This window comes from Narcine bancroftii, chromosome 3 (genome assembly GCF_036971445.1).
Source record: "Narcine bancroftii isolate sNarBan1 chromosome 3, sNarBan1.hap1, whole genome shotgun sequence".
Lineage (NCBI taxonomy): Eukaryota > Metazoa > Chordata > Chondrichthyes > Torpediniformes > Narcinidae > Narcine > Narcine bancroftii.
In genome coordinates, this window is record NC_091471.1 from 101,747,860 (window position 1) to 101,761,142 (window position 13,283).

Genomic DNA, 13,283 nt, shown 5'->3' on the forward strand with positions numbered 1-13,283 from the left:
TATCTGTCCTATAATGAAGGCTTTCATTACGTCCCATAATATAAATTTGTCTTTCATTGATTCTGTGTTTATTTCAAAATATGTTTTAATTTGGCATTCAATAAACTCTCTAAATTCCTGCCTTTTAAGTAGCATGGAGTTTAACCTCCATCTATATGTTCTTGGTTCTCGCACCAACCCTCTTTTCAATCTTCTTCAGCATGATGCTGAACCAAGCCATGAAAGTCCCCAACAATGAAGACGCTGTTTACATCCGGTACCGCACGGATGGCAGTCTCTTCAATCTGAGGCGCCTGCAAGCTCACACCAAGACACAAGAGCAACTTGTCCGTGAACTACTCTTTGCAGACGATGCCGCTTTAGTTGCCCATTCAGAGCCAGCTCTTCAGCGCTTGACGTCCTGCTTTGCGGAAACTGCCAAAATGTTTGGCCTGGAAGTCAGCCTGAAGAAAACTGAGGTCCTCCATCAGCCAGCTCCCCACCATGACTACCAGCCCCCACACATCTCCATCGGGCACACAAAACTCAAAACGGTCAACCAGTTTACCTATCTCGGCTGCACCATTTCATCAGATGCAAGGATCGACAATGAGATAGACAACAGACTCGCCAAGGCAAATAGCGCCTTTGGAAGACTACACAAAAGAGTCTGGAAAAACAACCAACTGAAAAACCTCACAAAGATAAGTGTATACAGAGCCGTTGTCATACCCACACTCCTGTTCGGCTCCGAATCATGGGTCCTCTACCGGCACCACCTACGGCTCCTAGAACGCTTCCACCAGCATTGTCTCCGCTCCATCCTCAACATCCATTGGAGCGCTTTCATCCCTAACGTCGAAGTACTCGAGATGGCAGAGGTCGACAGCATCGAGTCCACGCTGCTGAAGATCCAGCTGCGCTGGATGGTTCATGTCTCCAGAATGGAGGACCATCGCCTTCCCAAGATCGTGTTATATGGCGAGCTCTCCACTGGCCACCATGACAGAGGTGTACCAAAGAAAAGGTACAAGGACTGCCTAAAGAAATCTCTTGGTGCCTGCCACATTGACCACTGCCAGTAGGCTGATAACGCCTCAAACCGTGCATCTTGGCGCCTCACAGTTTGGCAGGCAGCAACCTCCTTTGAAGAAGACCGCAGAGCCCACCTCACTGACAAAAGGCAAAGGAGGAAAAACCCAACACCCAACCCCAACCAACCAATTTTCCCCTGCAACCGCTGCAACCGTGTCTGCCTGTCCCGCATCGGACTTGTCAGCCACAAACGAGCCTGCAGCTGACGTGGACTTTTACCCCCTCCATAAATCTTCGTCCGCGAAGCCAAGCCAAAGAAAGAAAAATATGTTCTTGGTGGGATGTCCTCCAGTTCTATTGCTAATAACAGGGGTGAATGATCTGATAGTAATCTAGCTTTATACTCAGTTTTCTTAACTCTCTCTTGCATATGGGCTGACAATAAAAACGTATCAATCCTTGAGTATGTTTTATGCCTACTCGAATAATATGAATATTCCTTCTCTCTTGGGTGTTTCCACCTCCATATATCCATAAGTTTCATTTCGTGCATTGATTTAACCATAAATTTGGCTACTTTATTCTCTTTGCTTGTCTGTTGTCCAGTTTTATCCAACATTGGATCCAAAATAAGGTTAAAATCCCCTCCTATCAATATATTTCCTTGTTTGTCTGCATTCTTCAAAAAAAAAAAAATTCTGAGTATATCTGACCCTTTATCATTACATACCTCCCTGCTGGATCTATTATTTCCTCCTCTATTTTGATTGGTACATTTTTGTTAACTAATATGACTACACCTCTAGCTTTTTAATTATATGATGCTGCCACTACGTGTCCTACCCAGTCTCTCTTTAATTTGTTATGTTCCACTTCAGTTAGATGCGTTTCCTGCACAAATGCTATATTGATTTTTTTCTTTCTTCAATAAATTTAGTAGCCTCTTCCTTTTAATTTGGTTATGTGTTCTATTAATGTTTATAGTCATATAGTTCAACGTGGCCACCTTGCTTACACCTCTTTTCCACCTCCTCGCCACCTCCATCCCCCTTTTCCCGATTTTCATCTCTTAGTTTTCCCTTATTAAACTCAATGTATGACAACACATTTAAAACATAAAATACCCCAACAATTCCCACACCCAATAATGCCTTAACCCCAAATGTTCCTTCCCCCCCCCACTCTCTGAGTTGCCCCTTATCCCTTGCCAGGCAACCACAACTCCCCTTTCCATTTGGATTGCGATCTTGCACTGATTTTGCAGTGACAGTTATTCCCTCTTCCCCCCCCCCAGCAACCCCCCAGAAAACACTTTTTTTACACATAAAACAAATATCTCTCTTTTTTTCCCTTTACTTCCTTCCTTCTCTTCTCTTTTCCCTCTTTAGTTCTTTACATATATATTGTTTTTACATCTTTATATGTACTTCATCGTTACATCTCTTCTTCTGTCCTGCAAACATTCTGCGAATTCTTGTGCTTCCTCCGGATCCAAGAACAGTCTGTTTTGCTCCCCGGGTATAAATATTTTGAGTATGGCTGGATGTCTTAACATGAATTTGTAACCTTTTTTCCATAAAATCGTTTTCGCTGTATTAAACTCCTTCCTCCTCTTTAAGATTTCAAAATTTGTGTGAGTAAAAAATTATTTTTTGACCCTTGTATTCCAATGGCTTATTATCTTCTCTAACTTTATTCCTTGCCCACTCCAGTATATTTTCTCTTGTCGTATATCTCAAAAATTTTACTAAGATGGATCTTGGTTTCTGATGTGTCTGCGGTTTCGGAGCTAGTGCTCTGTGTGCCCTTTTTATTTCCATTTCTTCCTGCATTTCTGTCATTCCCAGGACCTTTGGGATCCATCCTTTTATAAATTCCTTCATGTCTGTGCCTTCTTCACCCTCCTTCAGGCCCACAATTTTTATGTTGTTTCGCCTACTATAATTTTCCAACATATCAATTTTCTGAGATAACAACTCTTGTGTCTCTTTAATTTTTTTTGTCATTTTCTTCCAATTTTTCTCTTAAGTCATTGACTTCCATTTCTGCAGCCGATTCCCGCTCTTTCACATTCTCTACTCTTTTCCCTATTTCTGTCATGACCAGTTCTAAACTTCGCATTTTTCTTTTAATTGCACTAAATTCTAATGATAACCATTCTTTTAATGATCTCATTTGTTCTTCAAAAAAGGCTTTATCTATATTCTGTCCATCAGTTTTACCTTTTACCTGTGAAGAACTTGGTTTTCTTCTTCCTCTTCTTCTGTGTCTATATCTGTGTTTGTGTCTTCTTCTCTTTGTGTGTTTATCTCTTCTGTTTTTTCTTATATCTCTGTCGGGTCTCCTCTTGCTGTTGGTCCTCCCCTTCTGGGCTGCCTGTCTGTCGGGCCTCCTGCCATTGATCCACTTGTTGGTCACCCCTCCGTCTTTTCCCACATCTGTTTCCTCGCTTCCTCCCCTGCTGCCTTCCTCATCCTCCAACTGAGCGCCCTGGTTTTGGGCATCCCTCAGCTGGTCGTGCAGTTGCTGCCCGCTTCCCTGCTGAGCCCCCCTCCCATTGGTGTCCTCTTTTTCCTTTGATTGTGCACTGCACAGCTTTGTTTGGCTCCGAGAGTCATTTTTGAAGTCCACAGGTTGGGAAGTCGCGACTCCGCAGGGCAGGCACCAACCTCAGGGATCAGGCGCTCCTCGCCACCACAGCTCCCTGTTCCTTCATGCAGGTAAGGCCTTCTTCTTTCTTCTCCGGTGACTTCTTTTTTTTTCAGTTTTTACTTTCTCCTTCTTGGATGCCATCTTCTTTCTCTTCTCTGTAACTTTATCTTCTATTTCTTATATTTTATTTTTGTTTTTTCCTTTTTTTCTGGAGAGGGCTGGTTTTACACAACCGGCCACTACTCCATCACGTGACTCCTCCAACTTAATCTAACTTAACCCCCTTCTAATTCTAAGCGCATGTGTATGTAACGTGTGTATGTTCAGGAAAGTTATTTGATTCATGGTCCAATCTCACTTATCACTCCTCCTAGTTCACCGTTATCAGACAATTCTTATACTGTGCACAGAATTTTCACCAGGCTCTAGTGAAAAGGTAAATGGTTACCACTCAGGAAGGTTCTAGTTGGTTTCAGAGAAAGATTTGTTGTTCATTTGGCACACAAACTGATTCCCTCCATTCAGCCACTTCAGTGTCTTGCTGAAGACACTTGCCCCATCATGGGTTTTCCTAATGATAATTTCTTCTTTCAGGTCACCACAGAGTTCCTCTTGTTTCCCTTCTTTCCAGAGAAACATTCTAGCCAACCATTTCCTCTTGTAAGGACTACAATGGTTTTTCAACAGGCTGAACACAGAACTCACAACTGTCTTCAAAATGGGGGTTTCAACAAGCCTATCAGCTTGTCATGTTGAAGCCTTAAAAGCTACTCATACATTACTTCTCTCTCTCTCTCTCTCTCTCTCTCTCTCTCTCTATCTCTCTCTCTCTCTCTCTCTCTCTCTCTCTCTCTGCTTGTTTAAAAGAAACAGACCTTGCAGGGCTAACCCAATCCTTGAAAGATCTTTATCAGCACTTGAGCCCAGACTCTTCCATTTACATTTGTTTTTTGAAATTTCTTCCAAAACAATTTCATTGTCTTTGCAAAGGCTCTCGGAGCCTGGATATCTGGCTTGAGCAAACTCTAGCATTTTAAATGAAATGTCTTTTGTAAATATCTGTTTGTGAAGTGACCTACACACTAAACCCCCACAATCTATCTCTTTTAAAGATATATTATATAACCTGTAACATAATGTTCAATAAAATATAAATTTTTAGCTCTAAAATGATGTAATGCTTATTCTATAAAGCAAAAGCACCTATAAGTAGAAGATTTAACAATAAAGAGTTGAATTTGTTGTGGCTTTCTTATACTTTAGTCAAGAACAATAGATCCAACCATTTAACGGCCTCTACTAAACTTTTGTTTATAATAGTTAACTTGCAACTGTGATTGAAAGGCAAACTATCAATGTGGTTTATTTATATATTGCTATTCTTTTGGAGATAAAGCACCCTCCAGTTCAAATCATAAACAATAGAATTGTTAGAATAGAATAGTGAGGCCATTTGTCCATTAATGCATTCAAAGCTAAGACCAATTTTGTCACTTTTTTGTCATCTCTCTCTACCCATCCAACTTTTCTAAAAAGGATTGAAAAAGGTGGTCAGTGATTGGACTTGGATGCAATCATTGGACACGTGGAATTAACTTTTGTCCAGTGCTATTCCTTCCCGAAAGCAAATGGATGTATAATGGAAGAGGATCTTTGATATCATTTGATGACTACAAAAGCAGCGGTGCAGAAACAAAAATCAAATGCTTTACAAATGCTGCTTCATGCATGATTTCATAAATAAGAATGGAACTAGTCTTATGGTACCTTTTTTTGGTAGTGGTTTTAATATTCTAAATAAATGTCTGCACCACTCCTATAATTAACTTTGAACTTGCCTTAACTTGATGCATCCCTTTATTGATTTTAGACTATCTAGTCTAATGCTTTCCAATCTTGCCGGCTCTATTAAGCACTGAGGTCATTCAATTTTCAGCCTCCCATCTCATAACTAGCACCATTTTCTGGTCACCCTTCATGTGATCCAGCCTTGATTTTTTGTTTCTTGTACAAGTTTTGAATCCATTCTAGCTTGGCCCCTCTCCATCTCTAATAAATTCCAGCTGGCAAACTTTGTTTTGAGAATCCTGATATTAATTATAGTGATGCCATCAGCTGTCTAGATCCGAAGCTCTGAAATTCGATTGCTCCTTTTGTACTCTTGAGTGGTTGTAGGCTGGAAAATTCCTTGGCATCAATTCAAAGGATGATCTATCCTGGGCCCACAACACCTCCTTATTAGTTAGGAAGGTTTAGCACCACCTACACTCCCTAAGGAGGTTGAGGGGGTTAAGGCTTCTGGACACCATCCTAACATTCTACAAGAGCAGAATAAAGAGTGTCCTGGCTGGCTGCATCTTAGTGTGGTATGGTAGCTGCAAAGCATCAGATCAGAGGTCAGTACAGAAGATGATTAAAACTGCTGAAAGATCACAAGTCTCTCTTCCCTCTATCAACGACATCTACAGGGAAGACTGCTTAAAAAAAGGCTCAGAAAATCATCAAGGACTCTTTCCATCCAGCCCGCAGCATCTTTGAGTCTCTACCTTCAAGGAAATGGTTCAGAAGCACAAAAACCAGGGCCTCCAGACTGGGAAATGGCTTCTTCCTGAAGGTGGTGAAAGTGTTGAATAATTCTAGAAATCTGTAAATTATTTTATATATTTATTTTGGTTTGCTAAATACATACAATGTGTTGGGTGGTCTGTGCACTATGGTCCAGAGGTGTGCTGTTTTGTCAGGTTGCATATGTATTTGAACAATCAGATGACAATAACATTGAACTTGAATCTCTCATAAGTCGATGGGATATTGCATTTCTTTGAGAAGGCTTTGAGTACATACTTGAATTTTCTCTGCCTGGAAATCACTGCTTATGACATCACTGTTTTAGATGACTAGCTTCAGGCATGTGAAAGTCACACTCTGTCTGGGGCTTTTGCTCTGGTGAGGACACTGCTGTTGCTTAACTTGTCAGCCACAAACGAGCCTGCAGCTGATGTGGACATTTACCCCTCCATAAATCTTCGTCTGCGAAGCCAAGCCAAAGAAGAAGTGAATTTAGGATTTTCCTGCGATGCGGTAGTAGTTTGCCAAGGTGTTGAGATGCCTGCTGTGGGTAATTGGGGTCTTAGAAGTAAATAGGATGACAGGAATCACTGGTGCTGAATCTCTAATTTATTTGTACATCTTTGTGCCAGGATGAAGGTCTTCAAAAGTCCTTTTCTTCAATGAAAACCTCTGGTGTATTGGAGATGATGATCAGTATTGATATCTGCCTTTGGCAAAGAAGTGGCTTCCAAGGTACAGGATGTTCTGTTTTCAGAAGCCTCATGATGAGCCTTTGTTGTCCGAGGGAGGTGTGGTTTGATAGAGGATTGTATTATGCTGTTTTTGAAACGAGACTCGTTGTCTTTATGTTTTTACCTTCTGAATTGATGATCACTTGGAGCAAGGACTTGATGTGTGCACAAACATAATTTGCCTATTGCAGTTTCACTACTGCAGACTGACTTGGTGTAAAATTATGTTTTGTAATTCTTTTGTGATGTGATGAGGGACATTTAACTAAGTTTAAAAAAATTCCACACAAATGCAAGTTGTTGATCAGCTTTGAATGGCAAGGAAATGGAATTGTGGTGGGAACAATGGATTATTATTCTTTCCACCCCCCCCACCCCCCTCACCAATTGCTTTCTGTGAAGGAGGTGCGGGGACATACATAATATACATAATCCCATATTATTTGTTTTGCCTACTTTAATTTTTTTTGTTTTGGGTGTACTTTTCCCTTCTACAATATGATAATAGCATTCAACATTCATTGCTACTGTAAATCCATGGCCTCACACAAATTGCATTAGATTTCATTCTCTGTTTCTCAATAGTGCGCCACCTTAAATTATTCACTTTTTCTGTTCATTACATTTCGGAGTGGTTTCACCTGTTGATTTGAGAATATGTTCTTTATAGGTGTGACTGAGTTACTTGAATAATATGAGATGAGTGGTTCCTTCTTCACCTGCCGGTGGAGTCCCTGTGGCCATGACTCATCATTGCCTAAGCTGCCATCCTTGTTACACAGGTTCAAGGAAGTTTGTAGGTTTTCTACTTTGGCTGCATTCCACAACATTTCACAGTTAAGGTTCAAATCAATACGTGAGGTGTTCAACTAGTCAGTTTTCCTCTTGCTATTTGAATCCTTGGAATAGTTTGTTTTGAAGCCCTGGCTCTCTGTTACTTTACTGAAAATCTGTTACTGTATCCCTGATTTGAACTTTGGCACTAATGGTCTATAATTTGCACAACCCAAAAAGTTTTAAAACTGGCTATAATTGGATTAAATGCAATCTGCTGTAATGTTATAATTTCTTTGGAATGGCAATGTTGCTGGCCTCTGCCAAATAGCAGCACTAGATCTATTTATATTCAATAACAGCTATTTCTTGAAATATAGCATTATTCTTCTTCTTCTTGTATCACATCTTCTTCTTCACGTGTTTTTAATGGCCTGTGCTTGAATATAGAATAGCACAATACAGAAATAGACTTTTCGGTCTGTATCAAAGATGAGGCCAAATTAAATGAAATCCCTTTTTCCTCGACACCATCCATATCATTCCATTCCTTGCATCTTAAATGCTGCTGTTACTGCTGCTTCCATCACTTCCTCTGGTAGCTCATTTCAGACACCTACCTCTGTTTCTAACTATTGTCCCACATATTTACTTTAAAACCTCCCTTCCTTCCCTCTTCCCCTCTTCTTTCCACGCTCCAACTTGAAATGCTTGTCCTCAAGTATTTGACATTTTTATCCTGATAAAAAGTTTCTGGCTGTCTACCTTATTTGTGCCTATACTTTTATAAATTTCTCTCCAGTCTCCACTCAACCTCTACTGCAGAGAAAACAACCCAATTTTGTCCACCCTCTCTGGAAAAAGAGGGCACACATTTTAAGGTAAGAAAGGGAGATCTTAAGAAGCATCTAGGGGCAACTTTTTCACTCAAGGGTGGTCCATACCTAAAATAAATGGCGAGAGCAAACTGTGGAAGGTGGGAGGGGGTGCAATATAAATGTTCAAAAATCAATCTGACAGATCCCTGGATAGAACCAAATTCAGACAAATGGGGTTAGTCCAGAATGTTGGCAGGCATGGGATAGTTGGGCTGAAGGGCTTGTTCCTAATTCTGACACTCATTGTAGCTTGAACCCTCTAATCCATGCAGCATTCTGTAAATCTCTGGTATACCCTTTTCAAAGCCTCCACATCCTTCCTGTAATGGGGTTTCTAGAATTGTGCACATTGTGGCCTAACCAAATCTTTGGAAAGCTGCACCGTGATTTCCTTGCTCTTGTTCACAATGCCCTGCTCCATAAGGAGAAACCTTCTATCTGCCCTGTAGCTCTCTCTGGGAGCTACATTCTTAATTTCTTTCATATTCTGCATGATTCTTGGACTTTTAAAAGATATTGCATTGATTTGTGCCATTAAAAGGCATGCAAATAAATGTTCAATGGCAAAGAAGTAATCTGAACGATATGAATTATTTGGAATATTTTGATTTGCTAAAGATTCAGAATGTCTACAATATGGTAGAGATCATGGAAAACTCAGTAAATCAGCATCTACAGAAAAAGAAACTTAAAATTTTTGGTCAGAGGCTTTATATCAGAGCTGCGAAAGATAGAAAGCATTGATCCGGGCAGCAGGGGTGAGCAATGGGTAGAACAAATGAAATGTCTATGGTAATGTAAAGTCCCTTTCTCATTTGCCAGTGATCCCAGGAATCAAATGCCAATCAGCCTTTAAAGTGGCATGCAAAAGCAAAATCTGCTCGATGCTGGCATCAGGTGCCATCATCTCAAGCTGGGGATTGACAGCCTCGACCCCTTGTACAATCCCCAGGGTCTGCAGATGCCGGCATTGTGATCAGGCAAGTGTGAAATGGGTAATCTCATTGTGGGATTGAAATGACCTAAGTTTTTGCTTGTGCAGGAAGAAAAGATTAAAATGAAGGTATAAATGTTGCCATGGGAAAGTCACAGTGAGGTGGGGGAGAGAGAAGAAATAAATAGCCATAAATAGCAATAGCAGACCATTTTTAAACAGTGAGAAAATTGGTAGTGCTATAGTGCACAATTTATAAAGATCATGGGGGGGGGGGAAGCAATGGTGAACTTGCCTTCCCAGAATGCCATGTGGCAAATAAACCCCTCTATGAATGTTCCATGTATGCAGCTGAGCATACAGCCCTTTTTCTGCTGCATGGAATTCTGGGAGGGCAGGTCTGCCATTGCTTTTTCCCCATGGAACTTATAAATTGTACGCGATAGTACTACCAACTTTCCCACGCTGTTTAAATTGTACGCGATAGTGTTCCCAACTTTCCCATGCGGTATAAATTGTGTGCTATAGCACTACAAACTTTCCCACATAATATAAATTAAGCGCTATAGTCCTACCAACATTCCCACCCTGTTTAAAAATTGTCTGCTATTGCTATTTATTCCTCGCACTTTCCCACAGTCCCTTATAAAGGTTTATATAGATTGGCACAACCTCAGAGGCTGAAGGGCTCATACATGAAGATCATGTTATAAGGCATGATTAATTTTGTTCAAATATAAGATCATAATACATTGATCATGTCCACCTTCACTTGATGCGACATGATGTCACCAGTAGAAGGTAGAACAATCCTAACCCCCTGGGATGGTTTCTTGCAAGTGTGAAAGTGCTCAGTGTCCCAGTTAGGAGTGGTCAAGTGTAAAAAGCCAAAGCCTCCATTCCTTTTTCAGGATACAGAACAGCCAATTTAATGGGTTGCAAGTGTGAAAGGGACTTTGCAGACTAATCAAAGGTGCTCTCTAAAGCAATTGCCCAATTGTATTTTGTTTCTCTCATGTCAAGGAGGTTACATTGTGTACAGTGAAAGCAACCCACTACATTGGAACACAAGCAAGTGAATTGCTTCTTTGTCTGGAAAGATTGCTTAGATTACTGGATGTTAAATTGGTAAAAAGACTAGTCATGCACTCAATACAGTTACATGCGAAAGTGGCAAATATCAGGTAATAATAGTAGTAAAAACACAGAAATGCTGGACGAACTCAGCAGGTCTTGCAACATCCATAGGAGATGGAGATAAATAACCAACTTTGGTTATATATCTTTACCCGCTATGAAACTTACTGAGTTCCTCCAGCATTGCTGTGTGTTTGCTGAAATCACAGCATCTGCAGGCTTTCATGGTTCACTAGGTAATAATAGTGGACAGTTTTATAGACTTGAGTTACAAAGAATATTTCTCTCACCCCCCCCCCCCAAAAAAAATGTTGAAAGGGGTGGAATCGCAGAGCTGGCAGAAATTGTAAAGGATGATCCACTGAATGTGCAGGTAGGCAGCATAGAAGGCAAGGATACTCTGATCTCTCTCTGCCTACAGGTAAAGGTGAGAACAGAGGTCACTGAAATAGATGCAATGTGGTCAAGGTCATTGGTCACTATGGTAACTGACAAAACTCTTATCATTGGAGTGTATACAATAGAGATGTGGACTGAGAGAAAGGAATGGAGGAACCCTTGCAGAAGGCAGGGTGGGAGGAATCATAATTAAGATGCTTGGCAGCTTTTAATGGATGCTGGTGACTGGTTCATCACCTGAGATGGAGACAGAAAGATTCAAGAATGGAAGAGTTGCAGATGAATCCTGTGAAGGGTGGTGTAAGTTTTGAGTTCTGCTGGAATGCATGGAATGGCAGTTGATGTACTTGAAAGAGTTGGGAAGGTATGAGGGGGGTGGCTGCTGAACACAGGCAGAACTGGATCAGATATGGTGCTGCATATTCCACAAAAGTCAAGTCTGCTCAATATTGGATACTCCAACTTTAAGTAACTTGCTGCTCTTTCTTGTCCCCGTATTCTTATCATTCCTGTCTACCTTTTTTCTTTCTTGTATGTTGGACTGCTGGTTATGTGATGGTTGGCTAAGACATGTAGAGAGAGCCTACAGATCAAAATAAGATGCTGGGTCCTGAAGTCTCTGCTCCCTACCATCCTCCTGGCCAACATATAATCTTTGGAAAATAAACTAGATGAACTCTGAGCCAGATTACAGCAGCAGAGAGACATAAAGAATTGTTGTGTTATGTATAGTATAACTTCAATTATCCAAAATGGTTGGGACCAGGTCTATTTTGGATAAACATTTTTTTTGGAGAATTGGTCATTTTTAAAAAAAAAACAGCCCAATAGCAATATCAAATTGCTTGCAACAGTGTTTAAACAAGAACAAACAACAAGGGAAGGTTTTTTAAGCATTAAAATAATGTTTAATTCTTACCAAAAAAAATTGTTTGCCGCTGCCAATCACTGTCACCTCCTCACCAAGGCCCCCACACCTGACACTGGCAGGCCAACAACCCTGATCAGTTTGAACCTGAAAAAATATTGGATAAATGAGGACTTATGATTTGTTTCATAGTTCACTAGGTAATAATAGTGGACAGTTTTTAGTTTTGGATAATATAGGCTAGGAATCCTTGAAGGCGCAGGTGTACAAAGCTGTAAAGAGCAGTGGGAAACTGGAAGATTGGGATAACTTTAAGAGACAATAAGGGGTTACAAACCAGGTAATAAGAAATGGGAAAAAGGATTATGAAAGTAAATTGGTACAAAATATAAAAACAGAAAACAAAAAATTTTATAAATATATGAAACGGAAGAGGGTGGCCAAAGTTAACATAGGACCCTTGGAGAATGAGAAAGGAAAACTAGTAGCAAAAAATGAGGAAATGGCCGAGGCATTGAACAAATATTTTGTGTCAGTCTTCACGGTGGAAGACACGTCCAGCATGCCCAAGTGCGGAGTTAAGGATGCGAATGTTGGGGAAGGCCTTGATAAAATAGTTGTTACAAAGGAAGTAGTGATGGAGAAACTAATAGGACTAAAGTCAGACAAATCACCTGGTCCTGATGCATCCAAGGGTTCTGAAGGAAATGGCAAAAGTTATAGTTGATGCATTGGTGGTCATATACCAAAATCCCTTGGATTCTGGGCAGGTCCCGGCAGACTGGGAGACAGCAAATGTCACGCCACTTTTTAAGAAGGGATGTAGGCAGAAGACTGGAAATTATCGGCCAATTAGCTTGACGTCTGAAGTTGGAAAAATGCTTGAAGCCATCATTAAAGATGAAATAATGAAACTTTTGGAACGTAAAGGTTCAATCAGGCAGACGCAGCATGGTTTTAGAAAGGGAAGATCTTGTTTGATAAACTTGTTAGGATTCTTTGAGGATATAATGGGTGCGGTGGATAGAGGGGAACAGGTTGATGTCGTATATTTGGATTTCCAGAGAGCGTTTGATAAGGTGCCGCACAAGAGACTTATCAGTAAGTTACAGGAAAGTGGAGTCCGGGGAAGTACATTGACCTGGATTGAAAATTGATTGTCTGACAGGAGGCAGAGTCGAGAAAAGTGGGAGTTTTTCAGGTTGGCAGAGAGTAGTAAGTGGGGTGCCGCAGGGGTCGGTGTTAGGCCCACAACTGTTCATCATTTACATTGATGACTTGGAGGAGGGGACAAAATGTGGTGTAGCCAAGTTTGCAGATGACAC

The 13,283-nt window shown here is 40.7% G+C and overlaps 1 protein-coding gene across 7 annotated transcripts in view; it reads left to right on the top strand.

Annotated features, from left to right (window-relative positions):
* Positions 1 to 13,283, top strand: part of lnx1 (ligand of numb-protein X 1) — a 282,074-nt gene that overhangs the window by 55,862 nt on the left and 212,929 nt on the right. The window contains exon 2 of one of the 7 annotated variants that reach the window (XM_069924661.1): positions 6,867 to 6,969. The exons of the other annotated variants lie outside the window; for them this stretch is intronic. The gene's annotated coding sequence lies outside the window, so the exon portion shown is untranslated. The remainder of the gene's footprint in view (positions 1 to 6,866; positions 6,970 to 13,283) is intronic. 7 annotated transcript variants of the gene reach the window in all.